This window comes from Euprymna scolopes, chromosome 11 (genome assembly GCF_053919585.1).
Source record: "Euprymna scolopes isolate OS-2025 chromosome 11, ASM5391958v1, whole genome shotgun sequence".
Classification (NCBI taxonomy): Eukaryota; Metazoa; Mollusca; class Cephalopoda; order Sepiida; family Sepiolidae; genus Euprymna; species Euprymna scolopes.
The window spans coordinates 32,432,264-32,458,034 of NC_136492.1; positions in this window are offsets into that span (position 1 = coordinate 32,432,264).

Below are 25,771 nucleotides of genomic sequence, written 5' to 3' on the forward strand. Positions count from 1 at the left end.
CATTTCTAATGTCACGTTTCATTTGCGTTTTTCATTGTGTGCGTACTTAGCAATTGTAGTTTGTGAGCTGTGGCATGCCAGGAATATCTATCTTGAGTAAGTTTTTCCCATGAGTTAGAATACAAACCGAACTGTTTGAGGGATGTCTACAGATTGTAAATATATACATTTTAAAATATATAAATTCGTGAAATATGTAGCGTGAAAAGGCGGATATTGTAACGGCTTCCGGTTAAAAAGGGGACTTTATAAAGACAGTTGTCCATTATATTTTATGTTTTACATTTTTGAAGGAAGGGAAGGTTATTAATAACCTTTCCCTACCAGTTTTTTTAATAATAATTACAAAATAAAAATAGATTTTATGATTCAATTCCTTTTCGTTTTATTAAAAACTAGCAATCGGTGCCCGGCGTTGCCCAGGTGTTTTGAGGTGTATGCTGAAAAAAAACGGTCAATTTTTTTAAACTTTGACCCCTATTATGACCTCTTAACATTTATTGTTTAGGGATCAAGTAAAGTTAATAAGTTAGATCCATGTCCAAGGAATCTATATCTAAAATATCACGTGTTTAGACTCAAAATTGTAGGAGGAGTTTGGTAGAGTTCTCAAAGGTCAAATCATTCAATATTGACCACTTAATCGCCAAATTTCTGTCGAAACTCTATCTCATCGATTTTCCCAAATCTCAGTACCCTGTATATCAAATTTCGAATCTGTAGGCTTAATATTGACAGAGTTTTAGCGTAGGGAAATGCACACAGACGCACAGACACACACAGACACTATCACTTATATATATATATAAACATAAACATCATATATATAAGGATAATAGTACGCCATATATATAACAAAAGACCATTATTTACTGAAGTGAAAGGAAAACCCGGGGGAACTTTACCCAAAAATAAATCTATATTTTTTTTGTGTGTATTGATAGTCTTATCAACACCCCTTTTTTCTATTTATTTAAAAAGAAAATACCACTTTGTTATTTATGAGTCGTGGAATTGCATTCATCTAAAAAAGATCTAGCTAATGTGCATATTTTTTATCGTTTTTAATTAATTCCCTATTAATTTTTTGTTTTCGGTTCTTTTATACGATGATCATCTGTATTTAACTATTACGTGTAATTATATTCATACAGATATTCTATATGATTTATATTTGCGTAATATTTGCGTAGAAATGAAGAAAATCAAAGTTACTGTGTGTTTATCGTGTTGCCATAACAGCGTGACGTAGCCAAGGACGGTAGTGGACGTGAGTGTGTGTGCGTGTGTGCGCGTGTGCTGGAAATTATAGTAGTACTAATAGCGTTTGATTTCTTGTTGTGTGTACGTGTGTGCGGCTAACGCCAGTGTGTGTGTGCGCGCGCGTGTGTGCGCGTGTGCTGGGAATGAAAGACAACGTTTGTTTTCGTACTGTGTTTATATTATGCATATTGTTTCGTATCTTATCAACTTTTTCGAATCTATGTGTACAGTAATACAAACCCGTTTTTCGAGATGAATAAATATGTTACATTGAATAAAAACACGAAAAATATATCCAGTTTAGTAGAAAAGTAACTTATCTTGCCTTTGATAACATTTATTTGTTATATATTTGTTTTTTGACAATTTTTCGAATCTATGTGTACAGTAATACAAACCCGAAATGAAAAGACCACGAGTGAACGCGCGTTTTTTTAGTTTCGTTTCATATATATATATATATGTATATATATATATATATATATATATATATATATATATATATATATATATATAAGTATTTTTAAATTTTATCTTTCTAGCTTAAAAAAAAAAGTTTTAAAATTTTATCAGCCGGCATAATTTATTTTAAATATTGAAAAATTTCAGGAAAATGAATTTTTGCTAGATTTTCAAAACATTGTTTTCGTGTTGTGTGTACGTGTGTGCGGCTAGCACCAGAATGGCGGACGTGATGTCGGAGGTTGGACTGTTAGATTGTGTAAGGTTCGTATTTTTGTAATTTGTAAATAACAAGTTAGGAAAAAATTAAACCCTTCCAAGATGGAAAATAAATAAAGCCATAATATTTCATGGTAAAGTTAAGAGCGTACGAACCATAGTTTTTTAGGAGATGTGATTATTGGATTAACCAATCAGAAATCGTCTGTGGCACACACATCTCTGTTTTTATAGATATATAGATGATGGCCCATCATGATCAAATAAAACGTTGGTTGTCATTCGACTTTCATGCGGTTACCTGTGATTTCACAACCTAAAGGATTATTATGATTAGTGGTAAGAAAATGCAATGTCATTTGCTGTGAAAAGTCGATTCGTTTTCTCTCTAAACATATACGAGTGGCGTGCAATAAGTAATGCCCTGACCCACTTTCAGTTGTCTCATCTAGCTAAAATTTTGCAAGTACAATGATTTATATCTCTACGTGTTATGTATCAAATTTCAGCCCAGAACTAATTGTGCTTTCTCTTTTACAGCTGTTTGAACTGAGTCAGGTGTGAAATGGAGCCTGTTGAATGTCTAGCAGTGATCCGATTTTTGTATTTCAAAGGACGCACACCACAGGAGACTTTTGATGATATGAAAGAAACATGGTGATAATGGCCCATCATATCATATGACCTTGTAAAACGCTGGCATCGTGAATTCAAACATGGCTGGAAGTTTGTGGAAACAGCTCCCAGACGTGGTCGCCCCCTTCTGTCATTGATAAGGTATCTGTCCGTCAAGTTGAGACTGCCATTTTGGAAGATCGGCGCATTACTATTCGCCAAATAACGCAAGATGTCAAGATTAGTGCAGGGTCTGTGAAACTATCATTCATGACCATTTGCATATGTATAAGGTGTCTACCAGATGGATTCCCAGGTTGCTCACACCATTCCAGAAGCGAGAACACGTCGAGTGCTCGAGGATGAATTTGGAGATATTCCAAGAAGATCAGTCAGTTTTTCAAAAGACTGATTACACAGGATGAAACCTGGGTCCATCACTATGATCCAGAGACCAAAGCCCAGTACATGCAGTGGAAGCACTTGGACTCACCACCTCCAAAGAAGGCAAGGGTGCAGCCCTCCGCTAGTAAGGGCATGCTCACAGTCTTCTGGGACCAGGACGGAGTAGTGATGACAAATTTCCTGGCAAAGGATACCACAACTACAGGAGCCTATTCTGATTCACTTTTGAGGAAATCAAGGGAAGCTATCAAAATCAAGAGGCGGGGCAAGATCAGCAAATGTACCCTCCTCCTACAGGACAACGCTCCAGTCCACAACTCGCATGTCACCAGATCAGAAGCACAGGCGTGTGGTTATGAAATCCTGCCCTATCCTCCATACTCTCCTGACCTCACACCCTCTTAATTTCACCTTTGCCCAGCCATGAAGTTGTTTTTGAAAGAAAAGCGTTTCCCAGATGATGCAGCCTAGGTTTCTGAAGTCACGTCGTGGTTGGAGGACCAACCTGGGGTGTTCTACAAAAACGGTCTCCAGAGCTACATCAAACGATGGGAGAAATGCATAACTCTGGGTGGTTCTTCTGTAGAGAAAGACTAATAACTGGGCCAAGTTTCGTTGCTTTACTGTTATGGGAAGTGGGTCAGGGGCATTACTTATTGCACGCTCCTCGTTCTCTTTGAAAATAAAATTTTGACAAGGTTAGAGACATCAGATTAATAAAAATATTTTTTGAATCGGGTTTATTATTTTTTATATCCTTCTTGATAATAAAACAAAAATTCTAGGCGTAAAAAAGTCCATACTATTTAATGCAACATTAATTTTATTTAATTATAATTTTCTTTAAACTGCAATAATTTTTGTACGGTAAAATAATGATATAAATGCCACGGCATGTCCTTCTCTGTATAAATACGACCATTACTGACCTTAAACGCTTCAAAACTGCACCGAACTCTGTGTTTAGAAATTTTAAAAGCGGAGTTATTGTCTGTATCAGTATCCGAAAAAATAAGCAGAAGTGTGTTCTTTTCTTTAGAAAAAATAAGCAGAAGTGTGTTCTTTTCTTTAGAAAAAATAAGCAGAAGTGTGTTCTTTTCTTTAGAAAAAATAAGCAGAAGTGTGTTCTTTTCTTTAGAAAAAATAAGCAGAAGTGTGTTCTTTTCTTTAGAAAAAAAAGCAGAAGTGTGTTCTTTTCTTTAGAAAAAATAAGCAGAAGTGTGTTCTTTTCTTTAGAAAAAATAAGCAGAAGTGTGTTCTTTTCTTTAGAAAAAAAAAGCAGAAGTGTGTTCTTTTCTTTAGAAAAAATAAGCAGAAGTGTGTTCTTTTCTTTAGAAAAAATAAGCAGAAGTGTGTTCTTTTCTTTAGAAAAAATAAGAGAATATATTTTATGCAAGGACTATTTTGACGAAGAAACGAAAATAACAAAAGAATTGACGTACATAAAATACTGACAATTATTGCTTTAGTTATTATATTTATCCGATATTTTCCCATCAAATACTTTTATCTTTGGAGAGATTATCGATACAAATAAATAATAACCATTTTGATCGATGAATCGATATAGAAACAAGTTGATTAAATCAGAATGTGTTAGTATCTTACTATGGACGCAGCTTGATGGTTGAAAAAATCCCGAAGAGTTACAAAGAAAAGTAATGATCGAATCAATTTTAATATACATCAAAGCCATTGTCGTTAATAAATCTGTTGGCAATCATATAATAATGTTTCAGTTATATGGCTAATATTTGTACTTGTTTGAATTATATATTAATATATGGAATAGATAAAACGTATTCGCGGGTGTCATTTTCTATTAATCTTAGACTTTTATATCAAAACATATTGTGTATCGGCTTATTATATATACATAGAGTAAAGAAATACTTTTAATACCTCGAACGCAAAATGTTTACCTTGCTTTCATGTTTCCTCATGAAAATCCAATCAATATATAAATATGCACAACCTTAGAACTAGAATACGCGTTCTAATTTTTTATCAAATGGCGTAAAATTACTACCTCGATATAATTATAAAGTGATGCACTATGCCATTTGTCAGCAATGGTGAACAGTGGACCAAAAATTTGCAGAATGCCTTTTTTCATATAGCCATGGGATCTCCTGACTTAGTGTCAACAGGCATAGTTGGACTACATGTATATTATATATCATTACTGTTAAATGTGATAGAAATAGAATATATTAGCCTGTACAAAGATGACGGTAAAATAATAGTTAGAAATGCAACAACCCTAAAGAATTAAAAGGAATATCCATAAAGTAATGAACGGTATTACGATAAATACCGAAAAAACATCAATAACAAAACAAGTCTACTTCCTAGACCTTAATTTTAATTTAAAAATCGGCATTTACGAACCTTATATAATAATATAAAACAAGTTTACTTACTTTTAATTTAGAAATCGGCATTTACGAACCTTACATGAAAGAAAATGCTACATCTGCCCATCCATAGTTTTACCATCAATCATCTATATTTAAAGAAATAGAAAAATTAATTGAAAGCAGAATTAGTAACAACTCTTTTAATGAAGCAACGTTTAATAGACACAAGGACATATACAATAATGCATTGCAGAATAGCGGGTATAAAAACGTCGATATTGAATATAAAAGTAGTGACATAAATACAAATAGATGTAGAAATTGAGTTAGAAAGATAATCTGGTTTACTACCACTCTCCAAGGTAATGATAAAAACAAAATTAAGGAAAAAATCTATATTTCATAAATACACACTTCCCACCAAGTAATAGATTGCATAAGATCTTTAACAGAAATCCATTGCAATTAAGCTGCAGTTGTACAGATTATGTTGGAAACACAACAGTAAAATATTGAAGAGAAATTATGAAACTAGTGATACAAAAAATGATAGTAAAAAATAAAAGTATTATTAAATGCTTGCTAGGAAATAAATATTTCAAATTTGCGATTGTACAAGCTAAAATACACACTGAGAAATATCCTTAGAAATTTACATAGGAAGTATTTCGATAATTTAAAATACATTTTACGGACATATACTTTCTATAACTAATGGAACATATGTTAAGGACACATAACTATCGTAGCTCTACTGTAGATTTATTAAAGAAACTAAAACTCTTAAATTTGAATGGGAAATTCTAAACAGAGGTAAAACCTGTAGTTTATTAAACCATCCTGTTTTTATTTATGGCTGGAAAACTTTAAATAAATAGACTAAAAGATCGCTTTAAAAGATTATTGCCATATATCTTCTAGTGAATAGCAATAATAAAACCTTGAAAAGAATTTATTTAAAATCTCCGAATCCCCTCCTACTTAAATACCCCAGAAAAAATATGGGAAATGTAGAGATTATGATGCAATTCTCAATCCGTAAAGTTTAAATAAAACGTTAAATTAGCCTATATAAACAATATTACTAACAAATGTAAATAGTTATCCAATGTAATGCAATTAGGCAACTGTCGAGTAAGGCAGTCAAATCACTCCAAATATTAATAATGAATATCATGCACCACATTGTAAGGAAATAAGTTGATCCAAAACAACATTGTACCGAATATCACACATTTGTCTGGTAAGTACGGTGTATTTATAAAATAGTATTATAATTGTTAACTTGCTAAAGTGAGATAAGAAAAAATACTAAGAAAATATAATGGTTAGTAAAAAGAGACAGCGATTATGATACAGTGGAATACAACTGTGCATATTAATTCGGCATTTCCATGGATGGGTGTACTTACTGATATAGTTACACACACACACATATATATATATATATATATATATATATATATATATATATATATATATATATATATACTAGGGTTTTCGTAGTGTTCAATACTGTTTATCATTTACCTACAACTATTAAAACCCTAGTAGTATGCACCCACAGTAATTTAAAAAATCCACATTTAACCTCCCGCTATCAATCATATTAACCTACATTTCGTCTAAGCACTGTTAATATCTAAGACACCCTCTCTAAAAATATACAGAAGACACCCTATTCAATGTAAACCCCATTTACATTTACAGCACATATACACATAAGTTTAACGGAACTAGTTCTTTCAACCAACCGACCCATGTTCCCCCGAAGAATTTCAACGCAAACACAGTCCATGTACATTTAATGGTACTCTTGCATAATTTGACCCGAATTTTCGTGAATTCCTGTCAAGCATTGATCGGGAGAGACCGGCAATACTCCCTGTCAGCCGAGCGTTGTTCAAATGTTGAAAGGCTTACTCGACTTTTTATTTTATTTATTTAATTTTTTTTCTGTTATGTTTTTAGTAATTTTTCAGGTGATATTAAGGAGGTGGGGTAATCTTTATTTTCTGATCAGTTACTTATTTATTATTTATTTATTTTTAATTGAATTTTTGGGAGGTTGATTAGCCAAGGAAAAAGCGCTATCTAAAGGGAAGCAGACGACATTCGAATTGGAAGAAAGCAACTAAACCACCCCCCCCAAAAAAAAGAAAAGAAAAGCTGACAAACAAATATATTTTCAAACTCGCCAAACAGAAAAATGACAAGCAAGAACATAAATTTATATATGTTAGAAAAAGAAATGATAACATCGATGCAGACAATCTCATATTGCCAGGAGAAGAAATTGCTGCCCCCTCAAAAATGAGATGCAACAATTGTAAACACAAATGTTTACTTTAAAAAAGATCGTGTGTAAAGGATGGTTTCTCCTGGAGATGTACAAATGGACAGTGCCACCAAATGAACTTGACTGAACAAGTCTTGAAAATAAAAAAAAAACAAGAAAAAAAATACGTTACAAAAAAGAAAAAAAAAATGTGTAATTACATCTAACAATTATACGGTTAAAAAATCATTTCTTGTAGAAAAAAACAAAAAAACTTTCTGTTGATAAATATTTTGAAAAACAAAAAAAACAATTAAATACTAAAATGAAATAAAGATATTTTCATTTTTCAAGGTAGTTTTTTTGTTGTTATTTTTTATTATTTGCATTTGTATTTTTCCGGTTTTTTTCATTAGTCTGCGTCTGTAACGACGCTCAGCTGACATCAATAATTGCCGGTCTCACCCGACCCATGCTTGACGGGAATTCACGAGAATTCGAGTCAAATTATGCAAGAGTACCCATTTAACAGACTATGAAAATATGCTATATACATCCATGCATTAAGTAATACAAACTAAACTCCTCCTATGTCACAGGACATGCTTTTTTTGATGCCTAAGATACTTAAGCTTTTATGAATTTTTATTCTCGTAGCATTTATATGCTGTTTAACATGTCACAGAATAGATCTTGTAATCTTAAACTTACTTAGTAATTGTTTATCTATTTTTATTTATCCATTTTTTAATATATATATATATATTAGTATAAATAGTAACAGTATTATTCTACATTTTCTTATTGGGGAAGTGGTATTATCAGCTGGAGAGCCATGTATTTAACAGCTGTTCTGTTTTTAAATCTCCGAAACAGCTACATGGTAAGCAGTTGACGATCTCCGTTTTCTATTTACTGAATTTTAGTTAAGGGTTTCTTTTTTCATCCTTATATAGTTAAATTCTCTTTCATAATTTAAAACTTTTGAGAAATCAGCTTATACAAGTGCTAAGTCTATTTCTATTTAACAATTTTAGTTAGTTTTTTTTTCTCCTCACCTTATATAAATTAATTCTCTTTTGTAATTATAAACTTTTTAGTGAAGTCGGATTATGTAGGTGCTAAGTCTACGATAGATTAAAGTTAGTTTTATTTTATTTTATTTTCAGGAATTTAAACTGCATTCTTCATTTTTATTCGTACATTTTTTTATTCAAAGCTTCTTTAGTCTCTCTCTCTCTCTCTCTCTCTCTCTCTCTCTCTCTCTATATATATATATATATATATATAGAGAGAGAGAGAGAGAGTATATATACACACACATAAATAGATTATGTTATTTGTGTCCAAGTTCTATATAATTGTATATATTTAGATGTATTTATGTTACTTTACATGTATATACGTGGAAATGTTCCATGTGTGGCCGGTAAACATTGATTTGAGAGCCTAATACCTAGGATTGTATTTTATATAATTGCATATAAGAGTGTGTATATATATATATATGAATTCTAATATAATAACGTTTATATCCGTATTTCTAAGTAATGAATAACTAATAAAAAATATTGAAATAAACACTGATGATTAACGAATGTTTTATACCCCACTTTTATATTGTCAATCGGTTACATCGGTAATTTTTTAATCAAATCGATTGATTGCTTTCTCTAGTGTGGGAACCCATCGGGTACACCTAGAGACAAATTCACATACCTCCCCGCAGTGACTTAGTCTATAAAACATTGTAGTATACATTGCACTGTCGACGGCCTACTGTTGACTTTATAAAATTGTTTTGCATAATAATAATGAAGGTTTAAAATGCAAAAGTCAAGTATAATGCTTGAATTGTACTGTAATGAAAACAATCTATTTTGAACACGCCCCTCTCATATCGGAAACCCTATGCTGATTTTATATGCCTGCCCTTACTGCTTGTACGGTAATAATAGCTTTAATGAAAGCTGGAAATGAAAACAGTCAAGTATTCTGGGTCAATTGGGCTAAAAACAGAAACATTCATTTCGAACCCGCTTCTGTCATATCAAAGAACCTACTGTTGATTTCATATGCCAAGCCTTTCGGCTTGTGTGATGATGAAACGCATTTGTGATGTTAGGCCGTATAAGGTGGTTACTTTGGTCAAAATCACCTGTTTGTTCTTTATTCGGATTACTTCGATTATTGATCATCGATATTTATCGAAGGCATTCCGACACACACCTATGTACGACTACTGCAACATACATAAAATACCTGTGTGAAATTTCACAAAAATCGGTCCAGCCGTTTTCGAGTTCATAAGCAACGAACTCGCACACACGCACACAAAGGGATTGATAGAAATATTTACTTTAAAACTGATGCTTTAATATAATCTGTCAAGACCTAATTGTTTTAGGAAATAAAACCATATGTTAAATCTACAGTGTACATCAAGAAATAATTTGAATAAGCCATAGAGTGAAGATGCTTTGAATAAAACAATGCAGGAATAAAACAATTGTGGTTCTATCAACAGACATTTGCGATTATGTTGTTTATCGTTTTTAGGGAGTCACGGATATAATATCACATCAGAAACGGACAAAAATACACAATCGACAGGTATCTTATAAACAACGTGTCTTTCTGATGTGACGTTTGTGCCTATTTAGTACGAGTTGTGGTATATTGTTCGTTATGGTCGGCAATGTGTAATCATCTACATCATATGACGTTATTTCCTGGCATACATTCTTCTTTTATGTTTTCATTGGAAAATTGTACACCCCCCCGAGTTGTATATGTTCTTAAACAGAAAGCTATGTCTTATATCTTAGTTCGAACAATGGATTTACTAATTAGATATAACAACAATAAAAATCCCCGCTGTTTTCTTAGCTTCATTGCATTAATTGTATTACGAATTGTCATTCTCCAATCGGAATAAAACACATAAGTCATGATTATCATAATTTGAACTAATATTCTATATTAGCAATATATTTTTATTCAATTAATAGTTTAAGTCATTTAGAAATAAGCGATGGCCACTAAGCGTTTATATTCTTATCAGTAACTACGTTTAAAAATTTTAAAAGGTTCGACTTATATAATTAAAATTAAATTATTGTGGCAGTTATATCCTTAGCATACTTAACTGTGAAAAAAATTATTTCATGAAGTTAAATTACGATTAGAAAATCTTAAAGAATATACATTTAGTGTTATTCTACAATCACATTTATTTGTGTTATTTCACATAAATTATATTTGAAGGAGAAAAAAATTGAATGGGGTGCAAAGATCAATTGACTATTTGCAAATAAATACTAAAATATCATAAATTGTTGATATGCATGAGGGAAGAATAGATGGACATAAATCTAAGACAATAGTAGAAATGTTAGAAAATGCCCTCCAGACTATAGCGGAATTGGGCCGCAAATTGATGGTAACATTTAATGTTAGTAAAACTAAGCTACTCTCTTATAACTATTACAAGACGCCTCTTCAATCCCCTATACCCATGACAAATAGACACCTACCTGGGAATTCTACCGTCAAACTACTCGGTCTAACATTTGTGGGCAATATGAACTGGAACAAATACACTGAGGACATTCCAAAGGATACTGAAAAGAAGGTAGGTTCCCTCTATCGAGCTAGAAGACTACTCACGCCTGAGAGTATCCTGTACCTTTACAAATCCACTATTGACCCATGCATGGACTATTGTTGCCACATCTAGACTGGTGCATCTACCGCTAGTCTCTCGCTCTTAGATAAGAGTAAAAAAAGAGTCTTCAATCCCATTTTATCAGCTAAGCTCCGGCCCCTGTCTCATGGCCGTAATGTTGTATCACTGTACCTGCTTTACAAATATTTTAATGGAATGTGTATTGAGGAACTTATTTCACTTGTACCCTCTCGACGTACATATCCCCGAAAAACCCGCTTAGCAATAAGATTTCACCCTTTCACTGTTCTTGTCCTTAAATGCCTGAAAAATTTCTATTCTAATAGTTTCCTTCCTCGAACAGCTAGACTTTGGAATTCCCTTCCTGCTGCCTGTTTCCCTGACTGTACAGATATGCAGAAGTTTAAATGTAACATAAAGACATGGCCCCAAATAGTAGCTCCTTACGTCCAAGTGGCAATATGCTTTGTAAAAGGTGAACATGAGTAAAAAAAAAAAAAAAAAACGTAGGACAAAGCATGATGTTTGTGGCAATCTCTACATTTCAAGTTACTTTAGCATATAGAGAAATGACATAGTTTATAAGCTATTGATGAACACGTATTTCTAATATGACAATACATTACTTCAACATTAGTATTGTAAGTATACTTACTAATGATAAACTTATTTTACTGGTATAATAATGTGTTCCATATTTGTAACGGCGATTTTTATTTCGTTTCTGAAATCTTTACATGAAGAGTGGTTATGTAATTAACAATATGATGTTGAACTTTGTGTAGAGACTACATATTCGTGATAGGATTTGATATGTATATATATATATATATATATATATACATATATATATAAATATATATATATATATATATATATATATATATATATATATATATATATATATATATATATATATATCCGCATGAATAAGGCCTGGCAATTAGATCACAATCGTTACCAGTACTGGCCAATGTATATATATATATATATATATATAATAGTTTGAGAGAAATGGCGTTAGAATCAACACCATTAAAGCCAACAGTGTGGTTGCGATATTGGGGTGACACACACATACTCTGCTACTACCAGGAAGATGTTAAAATATTATTACAATGTTAACCCTATCTGACCATCTATACAGTTAACGATAGAAAAGGACATAATTACAAATTATCGTTCTTAGATGTGCTGATAACCTGCCCTTAACCGGCGTTTATCTCTATATCAAAGGCTAACTTCAATTGGAAAGTTTCAAATATTCAGATCGAACCATCCACACATTGTAAAGAATTGCTATCTTATGCTCTCTACAGACCCAAGATTAACAAGATATTTGTTTATGTTACATTTAAACTTCTGCATATTAGTACAGCCAGGGAAGCAGGCAGCAGGAAGGGAATTCCAAAGTGTAGCTGTTCAAGGAAACCGGAAAAATAATATACAGTAAAAGCGGTGGAATCAAGTGAGATGAACCCACCACCGAAGAAATATCCAGAGATCATGACAGCAGTTCCAAAGATGTTTGGACAAGACACCAAATGACACCACTACAATTTAAAGAAGTGCTTGTCGAAAAAAACATCAACGAATAGGTAATCTATATGACATGAGTCCATAAAAAATCGGTTTTCGTTTTATTGCAAACAATCTACTAGTTTGCCAGTTGTGTACCAATTCCCAAACCCTTCTATCATGTCTAATAGTGACACAATGTTCAACAAGAGAGATCAGAGATGCGCTGTTGTACAAGTTATGCTCTCTACCGATCCGAATTATGACGACAGGACCATTGCCAGCACCCTCAAAATGCAAATCCTGCGGTTCTAAGGCTTGATGGCATAACTCAACGAAGTTTCCGGTCACGATTATGGTCTTTATTGTTGTTTAAAGTGAAGGCCACATAATGCATCCTAACATCTTCAATGTCCGCGTGAAAGTCAACACCAAAGTGTACTTGGATATGCTTAAGAGTGTGGTGATTATTGGTGCCAGCAAGTGAAGACCATGGCTTGGCTTCAGAAGGAGTGCTACGACTTTGTACCCTTCTCGCACTGCCCCTACCTCCCGCGACGTGAATCTGCTGGACTACTTGGTTTGTCCATACGTCGAGAACATGACCAACATGACCTGCAACAACACCAAAGTCAGCCTGATCGCCACCATCCGACGAGCTCTTGCAAGGCGCTTGCGAGGTTTTCTCTTAGTTCCGGACGCATATCAAGGCAGTGATTGAGGCTGAATACGGCTATATTGAATAAATATCAGCTCTACTACATAATCACATCACCTGATTTGTTTTTTAATAAAAGTTTAAAAATAAATCTGTAGTGTTGTTTTCTTTAGGGCAACAAAATTAACGTTCGACCCTATATACTATAATAGCAATAATATATAGTGATATTTATATCTTGAAATAAAAAAGTAGGTTTAAGTCTCTTAAAATTCCTACTACTGTTGTCCACTAGGACACGTGGTACAATAGATAAATTACTTGCAAAAGACAAGTATAAAGTAAGATTCTCCTGAGGGTTCAATCTTGAGTGTGGGCGACCGAAAAATACAATTGCGAATTTCTTAGCACCTACACTCGTGAGCAAAAAAATAATGGGCCAAACAAATTTTATACATTTTATCGCACTAAATGCTATATTGAACAAAAAAACAATTAGACAAGGACACTTAAACGAGACTAATAACACAGAACAAGACATTTACTTGAATAAATACTTAGGATGGAATCGCATTCCCTTTTGATTTCTTTAAAAGATAAATACTTTTAGACATGCTCTCAACCAAAGTGGAACACTGTGAAGAGGAGATGCTATTCCATTCGCTTTGCACAGCTCCCCATGGTTTGTAATTGTTCGAAAAAGTTCATCCATCCAATGCATGAGATATTGTGGATCAAATATTCTCGATTGGGTTTAAATCGGGGCTTTGACCTGGCAAAAAAAAAAAACACATTAATCGAATTATAATAAAACCATTTGTTGTGACTTTAGCAGTGTGTGCAGGGGCATTATCATGTGGAAAAATAATGTTTTGAAATATTCCCAGCTTCTGGATACTTGGTAACAGTCCTGTTTCTAATATTCGAATGTATTTCTTTGCATTGATTGACTTCTCACATTTTATAAGTTCCCCAACTCCTGCTGCAGTAAAAGTTTCCCATATCATTATCCATCCATTCCGGTGTTTAACTGTGTTTTTACGCAACTTGGTGAAAATCTTTCTCCAGTTCTTCGATTGCACAATTCAGGAGCATCAATAACAAAAACAGAATATTGATTCATATGACCAGAGAATATTCCTGAACCAGTCTGTATATTTCTTGTCATAACACGAGAAAAATCTCTTTCTATCATTCATGTTGTTCTTAGATCAAAATGACTTATTTGCAAAAATTTTAGAAGAAAATCTAATTTCTTTCATTCGTCTAGATATTGTATATCTAGAAAGAAAATTTCCAGCACCTGTTTTGAATTCTTTGCTATGGTAAACATAAGTTTTATTTAAATCCTTCAAAACAGTTTATCGTCGTGTAGGCGTCCTTCAACGTGACTGTTCTAGGGCGACCAGATCAAGATTCCCCTTTTACCACGCCTTCGACTTCGAACCTTTGACCAATTCGTTTCACTACAGAAAGAGATGTTTTATCCTGCAATTCGGTTTTTTCTATCCTCACCAAGATGCAGTCTTACCATTTTTAGGATTAATTTTTCCACTTATTATTAAATGCTATAATAATAATGATCTGCAAAAAGAAATTTTCAGTTAAAATTAACAAAAATCCATGGAAAACTATTGAAAAATCGATTTCTTCCTTCTTTCACTCCTGGCACATTTTTTTTTTATTTTGCTCATGAATTTATATCCAGTTATGACTGACTGAACGAGTGATGTAACCCTTGATGTTATTAAAAAGTTACGTTCGAAAGTCCCTGCAGATTAGCTAATTCGACAGAAATATTCTCGAGTTCGACAAGATACATCTGAAGAAGGTCGAAGTGTCCATCGATCGAAACGTTGCGAAAATGGAATTCAAGATAAGAACATTATTCCACCGAATTCAAATATTACGAATAATTTTGTATTTATATTTTGTAAAACTATCTAATATTATAGTGTAGTATCTGTTCTTAGAATTCAAGCGGTTTCATCTCCCCCCCCCTTCCACTAAGAAATTTAGAAATGCATTGTTTACATTTTAAAACATAGTAAAACTATTCTCGTTTCCTGTCTAGACATCTCTCTCTTTCTCTCTCTCTCTCTCTCTCTCTCTCTCTCTGTTTGTGTCTGTGTGTGTCTCTCTCCCTGTCTCTCTTTTTCCCATAAACAAAGAATGCTAAAAGAAAATGGTCATATGTTAAAATTTAGCAAACTTAGCTATATTTTCGTCTCATACCTAATTAATTTTTAAGCGTATTTTTTTTTTTGTTCTGGACAGTTTTGCTTGTAATATTTCGTTTAACTATTGTATCTAACTATTTTTAACCTGCTAATAACTTTGGTAACGTTTTCATAACGTCTAAGTTAATATTTCAATTTGTATGATAGTTGCCTGTTTACCGATAACAATCTCTTATTATATGCAATGTTTTATATACAGACCGCCATTACAGCTTGCTGAGGTAAAGGTCACGTGACATGACTCATCGTTTATTAAATTACGTATAAATATCGTTAAAATTTAACTTTTTGTCCCCCGTCCCCTGTAGAAAAACGGTCAGCTGACTAACTTAGAGTTGACTTTTCGGCCAAAAATTCGATATTTGTCGTCCAGCGGGTCGGATTTAATATGAGGCCAAATTTGTGATTTTTTTCTGTCTGTCGAAAGTTTTGGCGTACATACAAACACACATACATACATACATACATACATTTTCGCTTTTATATATAGAGACTAGCGCGGCTACCCGGCGTTGCTCGGGACCGTATAAACAATGAGAAAATTGAATTTGATTTTGAATCTATTGGTTATTCTTAGGGGAGAGGACTTTTTAATGTCTATGTATCATTTGCTATTTCGAGCAAAAGAATATTTACCTACCTAGGACGGGTATTACATGTATGAAATAATTGTATCTTATCTAGGGTAGATAATTTACAGCATGTATATAAAATAATGACGGGTGAAAATAATTTTACATACACTAAGACGGGTAATTTAAATACATATATGAAACAATTTCAGAAGCGTTTTTACCTCAAAACGGACATTACTCTTTCCAACTCAACCTCCAAAAGAAAACGTAAGAGCACCTTTAAAATTAACATAATCATGGTTCTTCCTACTCACCACTACAACCATCACATCATTCCCGGATAATAACATAAACAATTAAAAAAAAAATATATATATATATATAGATTACTCACTAAAGAAACTGTCCTAGTAAACTTTCATAGAAAACCAACAATATACATGTATTAATCTAATTTTGAGATCATAAACTGTTTAAGCCATATCTGCAATCGCTTGACAAATGAAGGGATTTTAGATAGAAAATTGTTTAGGCCATTTACGGCACATACTTTATATTCTGTCGACCTCATTTAATCCAGAGCGACGCTGATTATTTTGCTAGTTTATATTTGCCCCTGTCTCGTTCAATCCTAAACAACGCCAGGAATTTTGTTAATATATATTTCCATCAATTTCCGTCAATTCCGGGCGAAGCCGAGGATATTGCTAGTAAATTTCCTCACCTATCTCATTCAATCTTGAGCAGCACCGGGTATTCTGCAGTTATCTAATACAATCCCGATCAACACCAAGTATTCGTCTATTCTGTATTTATACTCATCTCATTCATCCCCAGTCGACACCAGATATTCTATTAGTATTTATTTGCCCCTGCATCATTGACTCCATGGCGATGCCTGGTATTCTGTTTCTATATATTTCCACCTATATCATTCAATCCAGGGCGATAAAGGGTATTCTGTTTCTATATATTTCCACCTATATCATTCAATCCAGGGCGATAAAGGGTATTCTGTTAATATATATTTCCACCTATATCATTCAATCCGGGGCGATAAAGGGTATTCTGTTAATATATATTTCCACCTATATCATTCAATCCGGGGCGATAAAGGGTATTCTGTTAATATATATTTCCACCTATCTCATTCAATCCGGGGCGATAAAGGGTATTCTGTTAATATATATTTCCACCTATATCATTCAATCCGGGGCGATAAAGGGTATTCTGTTAATATATATTTCCACCTATCTCATTCAATCCCAAGCGACGTTGGGAATTTTATTAGCATATATTCTCACTTACTTCATTCAATCCCAGGAAATGCCGGGTATTCAGCTAGTATATATCTCAATACGTCTTAGTACATGCTGGGCGACGCTAGGTATTCTGTTAGTATACATTTCAAGCAATCTCATCCAATCCAAGGCACAACTAGGTATTCTGCTAGTATATATTTGCATCTATCTCATTGGATCCCATGCACCTATGTATTCTGTTTGCATACATTTGCATGTATCTCATTCAATCTCGAGTGACTCCGGCCAGTCTTCTAGTATATATTTTTACATATCTCATTGAATCCCATTATGCTTGGATATGTTATTAACTTCGAAAATTATTTTTCATAATTTAACCCACATTATCGCCCCCCTCTTACTAAAATAATACCTTTCATACATTGTCTTGGCTGTTTATTTCATTGCAAACACACTAATCAAATAGCTCAAATTTAATAAATTTTCATAATTCTTGGATATGTTACTAATTTCGACAAACATTTTTCATGATTTAACACACATGATCGCCCTCCCCCCCCAACTAAAATAATAACATTGATACATTGTCTGGGCTGTAATTTTCATTAAACCCACAACACTAAAATAACTCAAATTTCGTCAGTTTTGATAATTGTATGATGGTAATTTCGACAATTATTTTTCACGATTCAACCCACATTATCGCCCTCCCCCCCCCCACTAAAATAATAACATTGATACATTATCTAGGCTGGTTATTTAATTACAAACACATAAATAAAATAACTCACATTTCATCATTTTTTTTTAAATACTTGCATATGTTACTAATTTCGACATTAATTTTAAATGATTTAACCCACATTATCGACCCATTTATTGAAAAAATAACTTTGATACATTCTGCAAGTATATATTTCCAGCAACGTTTTACATGGCGGGCGATGGTGGGTACAGTTATCACCTAATTATTTCTTATCTCAGGTGATGCCGAGTGTTCTGCTAGTACATATATCCACCTATGTAACAATCTCGGTCGACGCCGGGTAGTTGGCTAGTACATATATCAACCAATTTTTTCTGATCCCAGGCGATGCCAAGTGTTCTGCTAGGAAACATTCCATAGATTGTATCTAATCCCAGGCCATGCCGGGTAATCTGCTAGTACATATGTCATGCTAGTGGTATGTCATACAATCCCGGGCGACGCTGGGTATTTTGTTAGTAAATATACACCTATTTTTCCAATCCCATGCTATGTGGGGTATTCTGCTAGTACACATATCCACCTATTTAATACAATCCCGGGTGACGCAGGGTATTGTGGTCAGTACATATATCAACCAAATTTTTCTGATCCCAGGTTACGCTGAGATTTCTGCTAGGAAACATTCCAATAATTGTATCCAATTCCGGGCCATGCCGGGTAATCTGCTAGTACATATGTAATGCTAGTGCTACGTACTACAATCCCGGGCAATGCTGGGTATACACCTGTTTAATCTAATATCAGGCAACGCTGGGTATTCTGCTAGTACATATATCCACCTATGTAACAATCCCAGGCGACGCCGAGTATTTGGCTAGTAACTATATTAACCATTTTTTTATCCCAGTCGAAGCCGAGTGTTCTGCTAGGAAACATTCCATGAATTGTATCTAATCTCAGGCCATGCCGGCTAATCTGCTAGTACATATGTCCTGCTAGTGCAATTTCAAAGTGTAGTATTTGTTCTTAGAATTCAAGTGGTCTCATCTTTCGCGCCCACCCACTAAGAAAATAAGGAGGAGGTAATCCTTTGCATGTCAAGCTTTAGAGAAACAAACGTCACTCGAAAATAAGGATGGCCTTCTAAATAATAATGTTTTTAGTTCAGATGTGATTTTTGGAATATGACAGCTTGCCTCAATTTAGTAATCGATAAATATGAATTATGCATCTTTTTATAATAGAAGATAATGGTCGGTAATTAAGCTGTATAAGACGGTTACTTGGTCTTTTAGCTAAGATCAAAGTGTAGTATCTTTTCTTAGAATTAAAACGGTCTCATCTTTCGCCTCCCCCACCCTCCCACTAAACACATAAGGGAGAGATTATACCTGGGATCTCAAGCTGTAGAGGAACAAACGTTACTCGAAAATAAGGAGGATTTATGCCTGGGGTGTGATCAAATCCATTCACTCACATTTCGTATATGTAATGTTTTAGATTTAGATGCATTGTTTACATATGAAAACATAGTAAAACGAATCTCGTTCCCTGTCTAGTAATCTCTCTCTCTCTTTCTCTCTCTCTCTCTCTCTGTCTCTGTCTCTGTGTTTGTGTGTGTCTCTCTCTCCCTCTCTCTCTCCCTCTCTCTCTGCGTCTTCCTTACTTTAAAAAGAAACAGTGTTACTAAAAAAGAAAATGACTTTTGGCTTTGTTTTTTTGTAAAAACATCGATCGTTAATATTTTTAAGCGTATTTTTTTTTACTTCACATATTTGGCTTGTTATTTTTCATTTAACTAGCGTATCTAACTATTTTTAACCTGCTAATAACTTTGGTAACGTTTTAATAACGTGTAAGTTAATATTTAATTTGTATGATAATCGCCTTTTTATCAATAACAATTACATGCAATGTTTTTATATACAGACCGCCATTACAGCTTGCTGACGTCAATTCACGTGACATGATTCAGCGTGTATTAAATTACGTATAAATATCGTTAAAATGTCACTTTTTGTGGGGGGCCACTGTAGAAAAACAGTCAGCTGACTAACTTAGATTTAACTTTTGGGCCAAAAATTCGATATTTGTCGTCCGGATGATCGGGCTTTTATATGAGCCCAAATTTGTGAATTTTTGTTCTGTCTGTCGAAAGTTTTTGGCGGACATATAAACACACATGCCTACATATACACATACATACATACATAAACACACATTTTCGCTTTTATATATATAGATTAAAAGTAAGTTTTTTTTTATATCTGACTTATCATATTTGAAAGTGTAATTTTCTTTTGAGTCATTAAACTGAAAAATTGAAAACATTATACTCACTATTACTTTAAAACAAATAAGCACACCTAGTACTTTAAATATTATTTTAAAGATATTTGTGCTTGCCCGTAAAATACATGCGTCTTTTTATTTTTAATTTATGTCCATTATTTTAATAGACTGTTGAATTGTGAAAAATTTAGTATTCGAGCTTTAGTTATAAGGAACTACAGGTTATTAATAAAAAATTTAAGAGAAAATATTTTGCAATTATTTTTTGTTGATTTCAAAAGATAATGGCAATATCATTTGTAATATTAAAAGATAAACTTTAAACTTTGCAAAAAATAAATTACCAGTTTCATTTTTATCGAAGTAAAATTTTATCTTTTCACATGATCGCCCTCCCCCTATTACTAAAATAATAATTTAAAATATTGTCTGGGCTGTAATTTTCATTAAACCCACAACACTAAAATAACTCAAATTTCGTCAGTTTTGATAATTGTATGATGGTAATTTCGACAATTATTTTTCACGATTCAACCCACATTATCGCCCTCCCCCCCCCACTAAAATAATAACATTGATACATTGTCTAGGCTGGTTATTTAATTACAAACACATAAATAAAATAACTCACATTTCATCATTTTTTTTTAAATACTTGCATATGTTACTAATTTAAACATTAATTTTAAATGATTTAACCCACATTATCGACCCATTTATTGAAAAAATAACTTTGATACATTCTGCAAGTATATATTTCCAGCAACGTTTTACATGCCGAGCGATGGTGGGTACAGTTATCACCTAATTATTTCTGATCTCAGGTGATGCCGAGTGTTCTGCTAGTACATATATCCACCTATGTAACAATCTCGGTCGACGCCGGGTAGTTGGCTAGTACATATATCAACCAATTTTTTCTGATCCCAGGCAATGCCAAGTGTTCTGCTAGGAAACATTCCATAGATTGTATCTAATCCCAGGCCATGCCGGGTAATCTGCTAGTACATATGTCATGCTAGTGGTATGTCATACAATCCCGGGCGACGCTGGGTATTTTGTTAGTACATATACACCTATTTTTCCAATCCCATGCTATGTGGGGTATTCTGCTAGTACACATATCCGCCTATTTAATGCAATCCCGGGTGACGCAGGGTATTGTGGTCAGTACATATTTCAACCAAATTTTTCTGATCCCAGGTTACGCTGAGATTTCTGCTAGGAAACATTCCATGAATTGTATCCAATTCCGGGCCATGCCGGGTAATCTGCTAGTACATATGTAATGCTAGTGCTACGTACTACAATCCCGGGCAATGCTGGGTATACACCTATTTAATCTAATATCAGGCAACGCTGGGTATTCTGCTAGTACATATATCCACCTATGTAACAATCCCAGGCGACGCCGAGTATTTGGCTAGTAACTATATTAACCATTTTTTTATCCCAGTCGAAGCCGAGTGTTCTGCTAGGAAACATTCCATGAATTGTATCTAATCTCAGGCCATGCCGGCTAATCTGCTAGTACATATGTCCTGCTAGTGCAATTTCAAAGTGTAGTATTTGTTCTTAGAATTCAAGTGGTCTCATCTTTCGCGCCCACCCACTAAGAAAATAAGGAGGAGGTAATCCTTTGCATGTCAAGCTTTAGAGAAACAAACGTCACTCGAAAATAAGGATGGCCTTCTAAATAATAATGTTTTTAGTTCAGATGTGATTTTTGGAATATGACAGCTTGCCTCAATTTAGTAATCGATAAATATGAATTATGCATCTTTTTATAATAGAAGATAATGGTCGGTAATTAAGCTGTATAAGACGGTTACTTGGTCTTTTAGCTAAGATCAAAGTGTAGTATCTTTTCTTAGAATTAAAACGGTCTCATCTTTCGCCTCCCCCCACCCTCCCACTAAACACATAAGGGAGAGATTATACCTGGGATCTCAAGCTGTAGAGGAACAAACGTTACTCGAAAATAAGGAGGATTTATGCCTGGGGTGTGATCAAATCCATTCACTCACATTTCGTATATGTAATGTTTTAGATTTAGATGCATTGTTTACATATGAAAACATAGTAAAACGAATCTCGTTCCCTGTCTAGTAATCTCTCTCTCTTTCTCTCTCTCTCTCTCTGTCTCTGTCTCTGTGTTTGTGTGTGTCTCTCTCTCCCTCTCTCTCTCCCTCTCTCTCTGCGTCTTCCTTACTTTAAAAAGAAACAGTGTTACTAAAAAAGAAAATGACTTTTGGCTTTGTTTTTTTGTAAAAACATCGACCGTTAATATTTTTAAGCGTATTTTTTTTTACTTCACATTTTTGGCTTGTTATTTTTCATTTAACTAGCGTATCTAACTATTTTTAACCTGCTAATAACTTTGGTAACGTTTTAATAACGTGTAAGTTAATATTTAATTTTTATGATAATCGCCTTTTTATCAATAACAATTACATGCAATGTTTTTATATACAGACCGCCATTACAGCTTGCTGACGTCAATTCACGTGACATGATTCAGCGTGTATTAAATTACGTATAAATATCGTTAAAATGTCACTTTTTGTGGGGGGCCACTGTAGAAAAACAGTCAGCTGACTAACTTAGATTTAACTTTTGGGCCAAAAATTCGATATTTGTCGTCCGGATGATCGGGCTTTTATATGAGCCCAAATTTGTGAATTTTTGTTCTGTCTGTCGAAAGTTTTTGGCGGACATATAAACACACATGCCTACATATACACATACATACATACATAAACACACATTTTCGCTTTTATATATATAGATTAAAAGTAAGTTTTTTTTATATCTGACTTATCATATTTGAAAGTGTAATTTTCTTTTGAGTCATTAAACTGAAAAATTGAAAACATTATACTCACTATTACTTTAAAACAAATAAGCACACCTAGTACTTTAAATATTATTTTAAAGATATTTGTGCTTGCCCGTAAAATACATGCGTCTTTTTATTTTTAATTTATTTCCATTATTTTAATAGACTGTTGAATTGTGAAAAATTTAGTATTCGAGCTTTAGTTATAAGGAACTAGAGGTTATTAATAAAAAATTTAAGAGGAAATATTTTGCAATTATTTTTTGATTTCAAAAGATAATGGCAATATCATTTGTAATATTAAAAGATAAACTTTAAACTTTGCAAAAAATAAATTACGAGTTTCATTTTTATCGAAGTAAAATTTTATCTTTTCGGCAAAATCTAATTAGAAAGTTACAAAAACGCCAGTCTTTTCAGATATTCCCCTTTTAGTTTACAATATCCAAGTGTTTGTTTGATTGCCATTCGATTTTAAGTACTTTAGAGGCGAGGTGTTAAAATGATTTTTACATTCACCTGGATATATTCTGTAGATTTTTATATATATGTTGATCTACAAGATCATATCTATAAACACAAACATGACACCATCACAATTCGACTTAGTACATTTTACACAGTCTAGTGTATTAGAATTATTCATACTTTCACACGCTTTATTCATATCTATCAAATCATTGAACGAAGATAAAAAAGATGATTGGACATTTATCACTGTCTACTTAGATATTAATGTTAGAGTTTATTTGGCCAAACCAGACTTTTTGTTTAATAGACTTGTACCTTTTATAAACAATAGAATACATAGTATTTCCAGTGAGCAGAATTTGTTTTAGTGCATATTTCAAAAAATGAAAACTAGAACACTGTCATTTTCCCCTCATAAATATTTATTAAATGTAATTTTGAGATGCCAACTTTAAAGACACCGATAAAAAAGGTTAGTAAATTACATTAAAGCAATTTCTATGTCAACCTTCAAAAGAATTGTGTGTTTTTAGCAAAAAAATAAAAATAAAAATCATAACATTAAATGTATTTTTGACATTTTCCCTTAATTGGCTAATATCATGCGAAGAATAGTTTCATCTCTTTTTACAGATGGATAGAATTATATTTGCCCTTCGAACAAGAAAGGAAATTCATAATTATAGTTACTCCAATTGCTTGATGATTCAAAAAACGTTGTGTTGAATATTTGAACTGAATTTTTCTTCCAGGTTTAGTGAGTAGGCGGATTTCGGTGGCGGTCTTACCAAATTGGAAATGGGGATACACTTTCAATCTTAATGTATTTGAATTAGTTTTAATGGGTAATTACGCTTTTTATTACTGTTGCTATTAAATAACGTCCTTAAGTAATTTCTAGGAAGTCGTATTTCTCTTAGGAAGTGCAAAAGATATTACACACACACTTTATTTTTAACTATAAATATTAGATATCTGGTTGTCTGAAAGTGCATTTCAACAAGCTGTATATATATATATGCAATTGGCGGTACTTTTTCGAGTTTCAGTTCAAGTAACACACTACTGTGTAAATATATATACATCAACAAAATAATTGCGACAAGAAATGAATGTGAGAATAAGAAATGCCACATTATGGTTGTAAGATTTAACTTAATCCATTCTTTAGGGAATTCTACTCCACATTGGATGAGAATCCTAAAACTGCTGAGCATGTTTACAGCAACAAGTATTTATATGATCAGGGTGAACTAAGAAACGCCGTCAAATTTTCTACCAAAACCGAGCTTTTAAAAAAATATGGACACGTGTGTAGAATTCATTGTCAAAAGTAAGATTTACATATTTTCTGTAACCAAATGTTTGACTTTTAACATTAGTATTCGAAAAATACATTCATTTAAAATTCTCTGATCTAACGTTTAATAAAGTTTACTGGCGATTGATAAAGTCGTGAGGACGTTATATAGTGTACAACAACACATGGAAAAACGTGACATCGTCTCGTTGAGGTTAAAAAGAAAATACGTCAATCGTATGAAAATGTTTAAAATAAGGGATGTAGTTGTTGGTATGCTTAAAGATTGAGATAATTCTGTGACGATTTTCTTAAAATATAGATTACAGCATAAAACAAATTGATCTTGATACACATTATCATATAAGGAAAACGTTTGGCTTAAGTAAAAAATTATTATAACGGAATTAGATGTCTGTTTATGTATACACCCCGTGATCACTTGTTAGGCGCATGTAATTTGAAATGTGGAGATTGTTGTCAACAAATATAACGTGTCACGAATGAATCATGTTTTTCTTTTTTATTGTTGTTGTTGCAAGGTTGAACAATAATTAGTAAGGAAATACAATGAAGACGCAAACAACAAGATAACGCAATAATAAGTGTATTAAAGA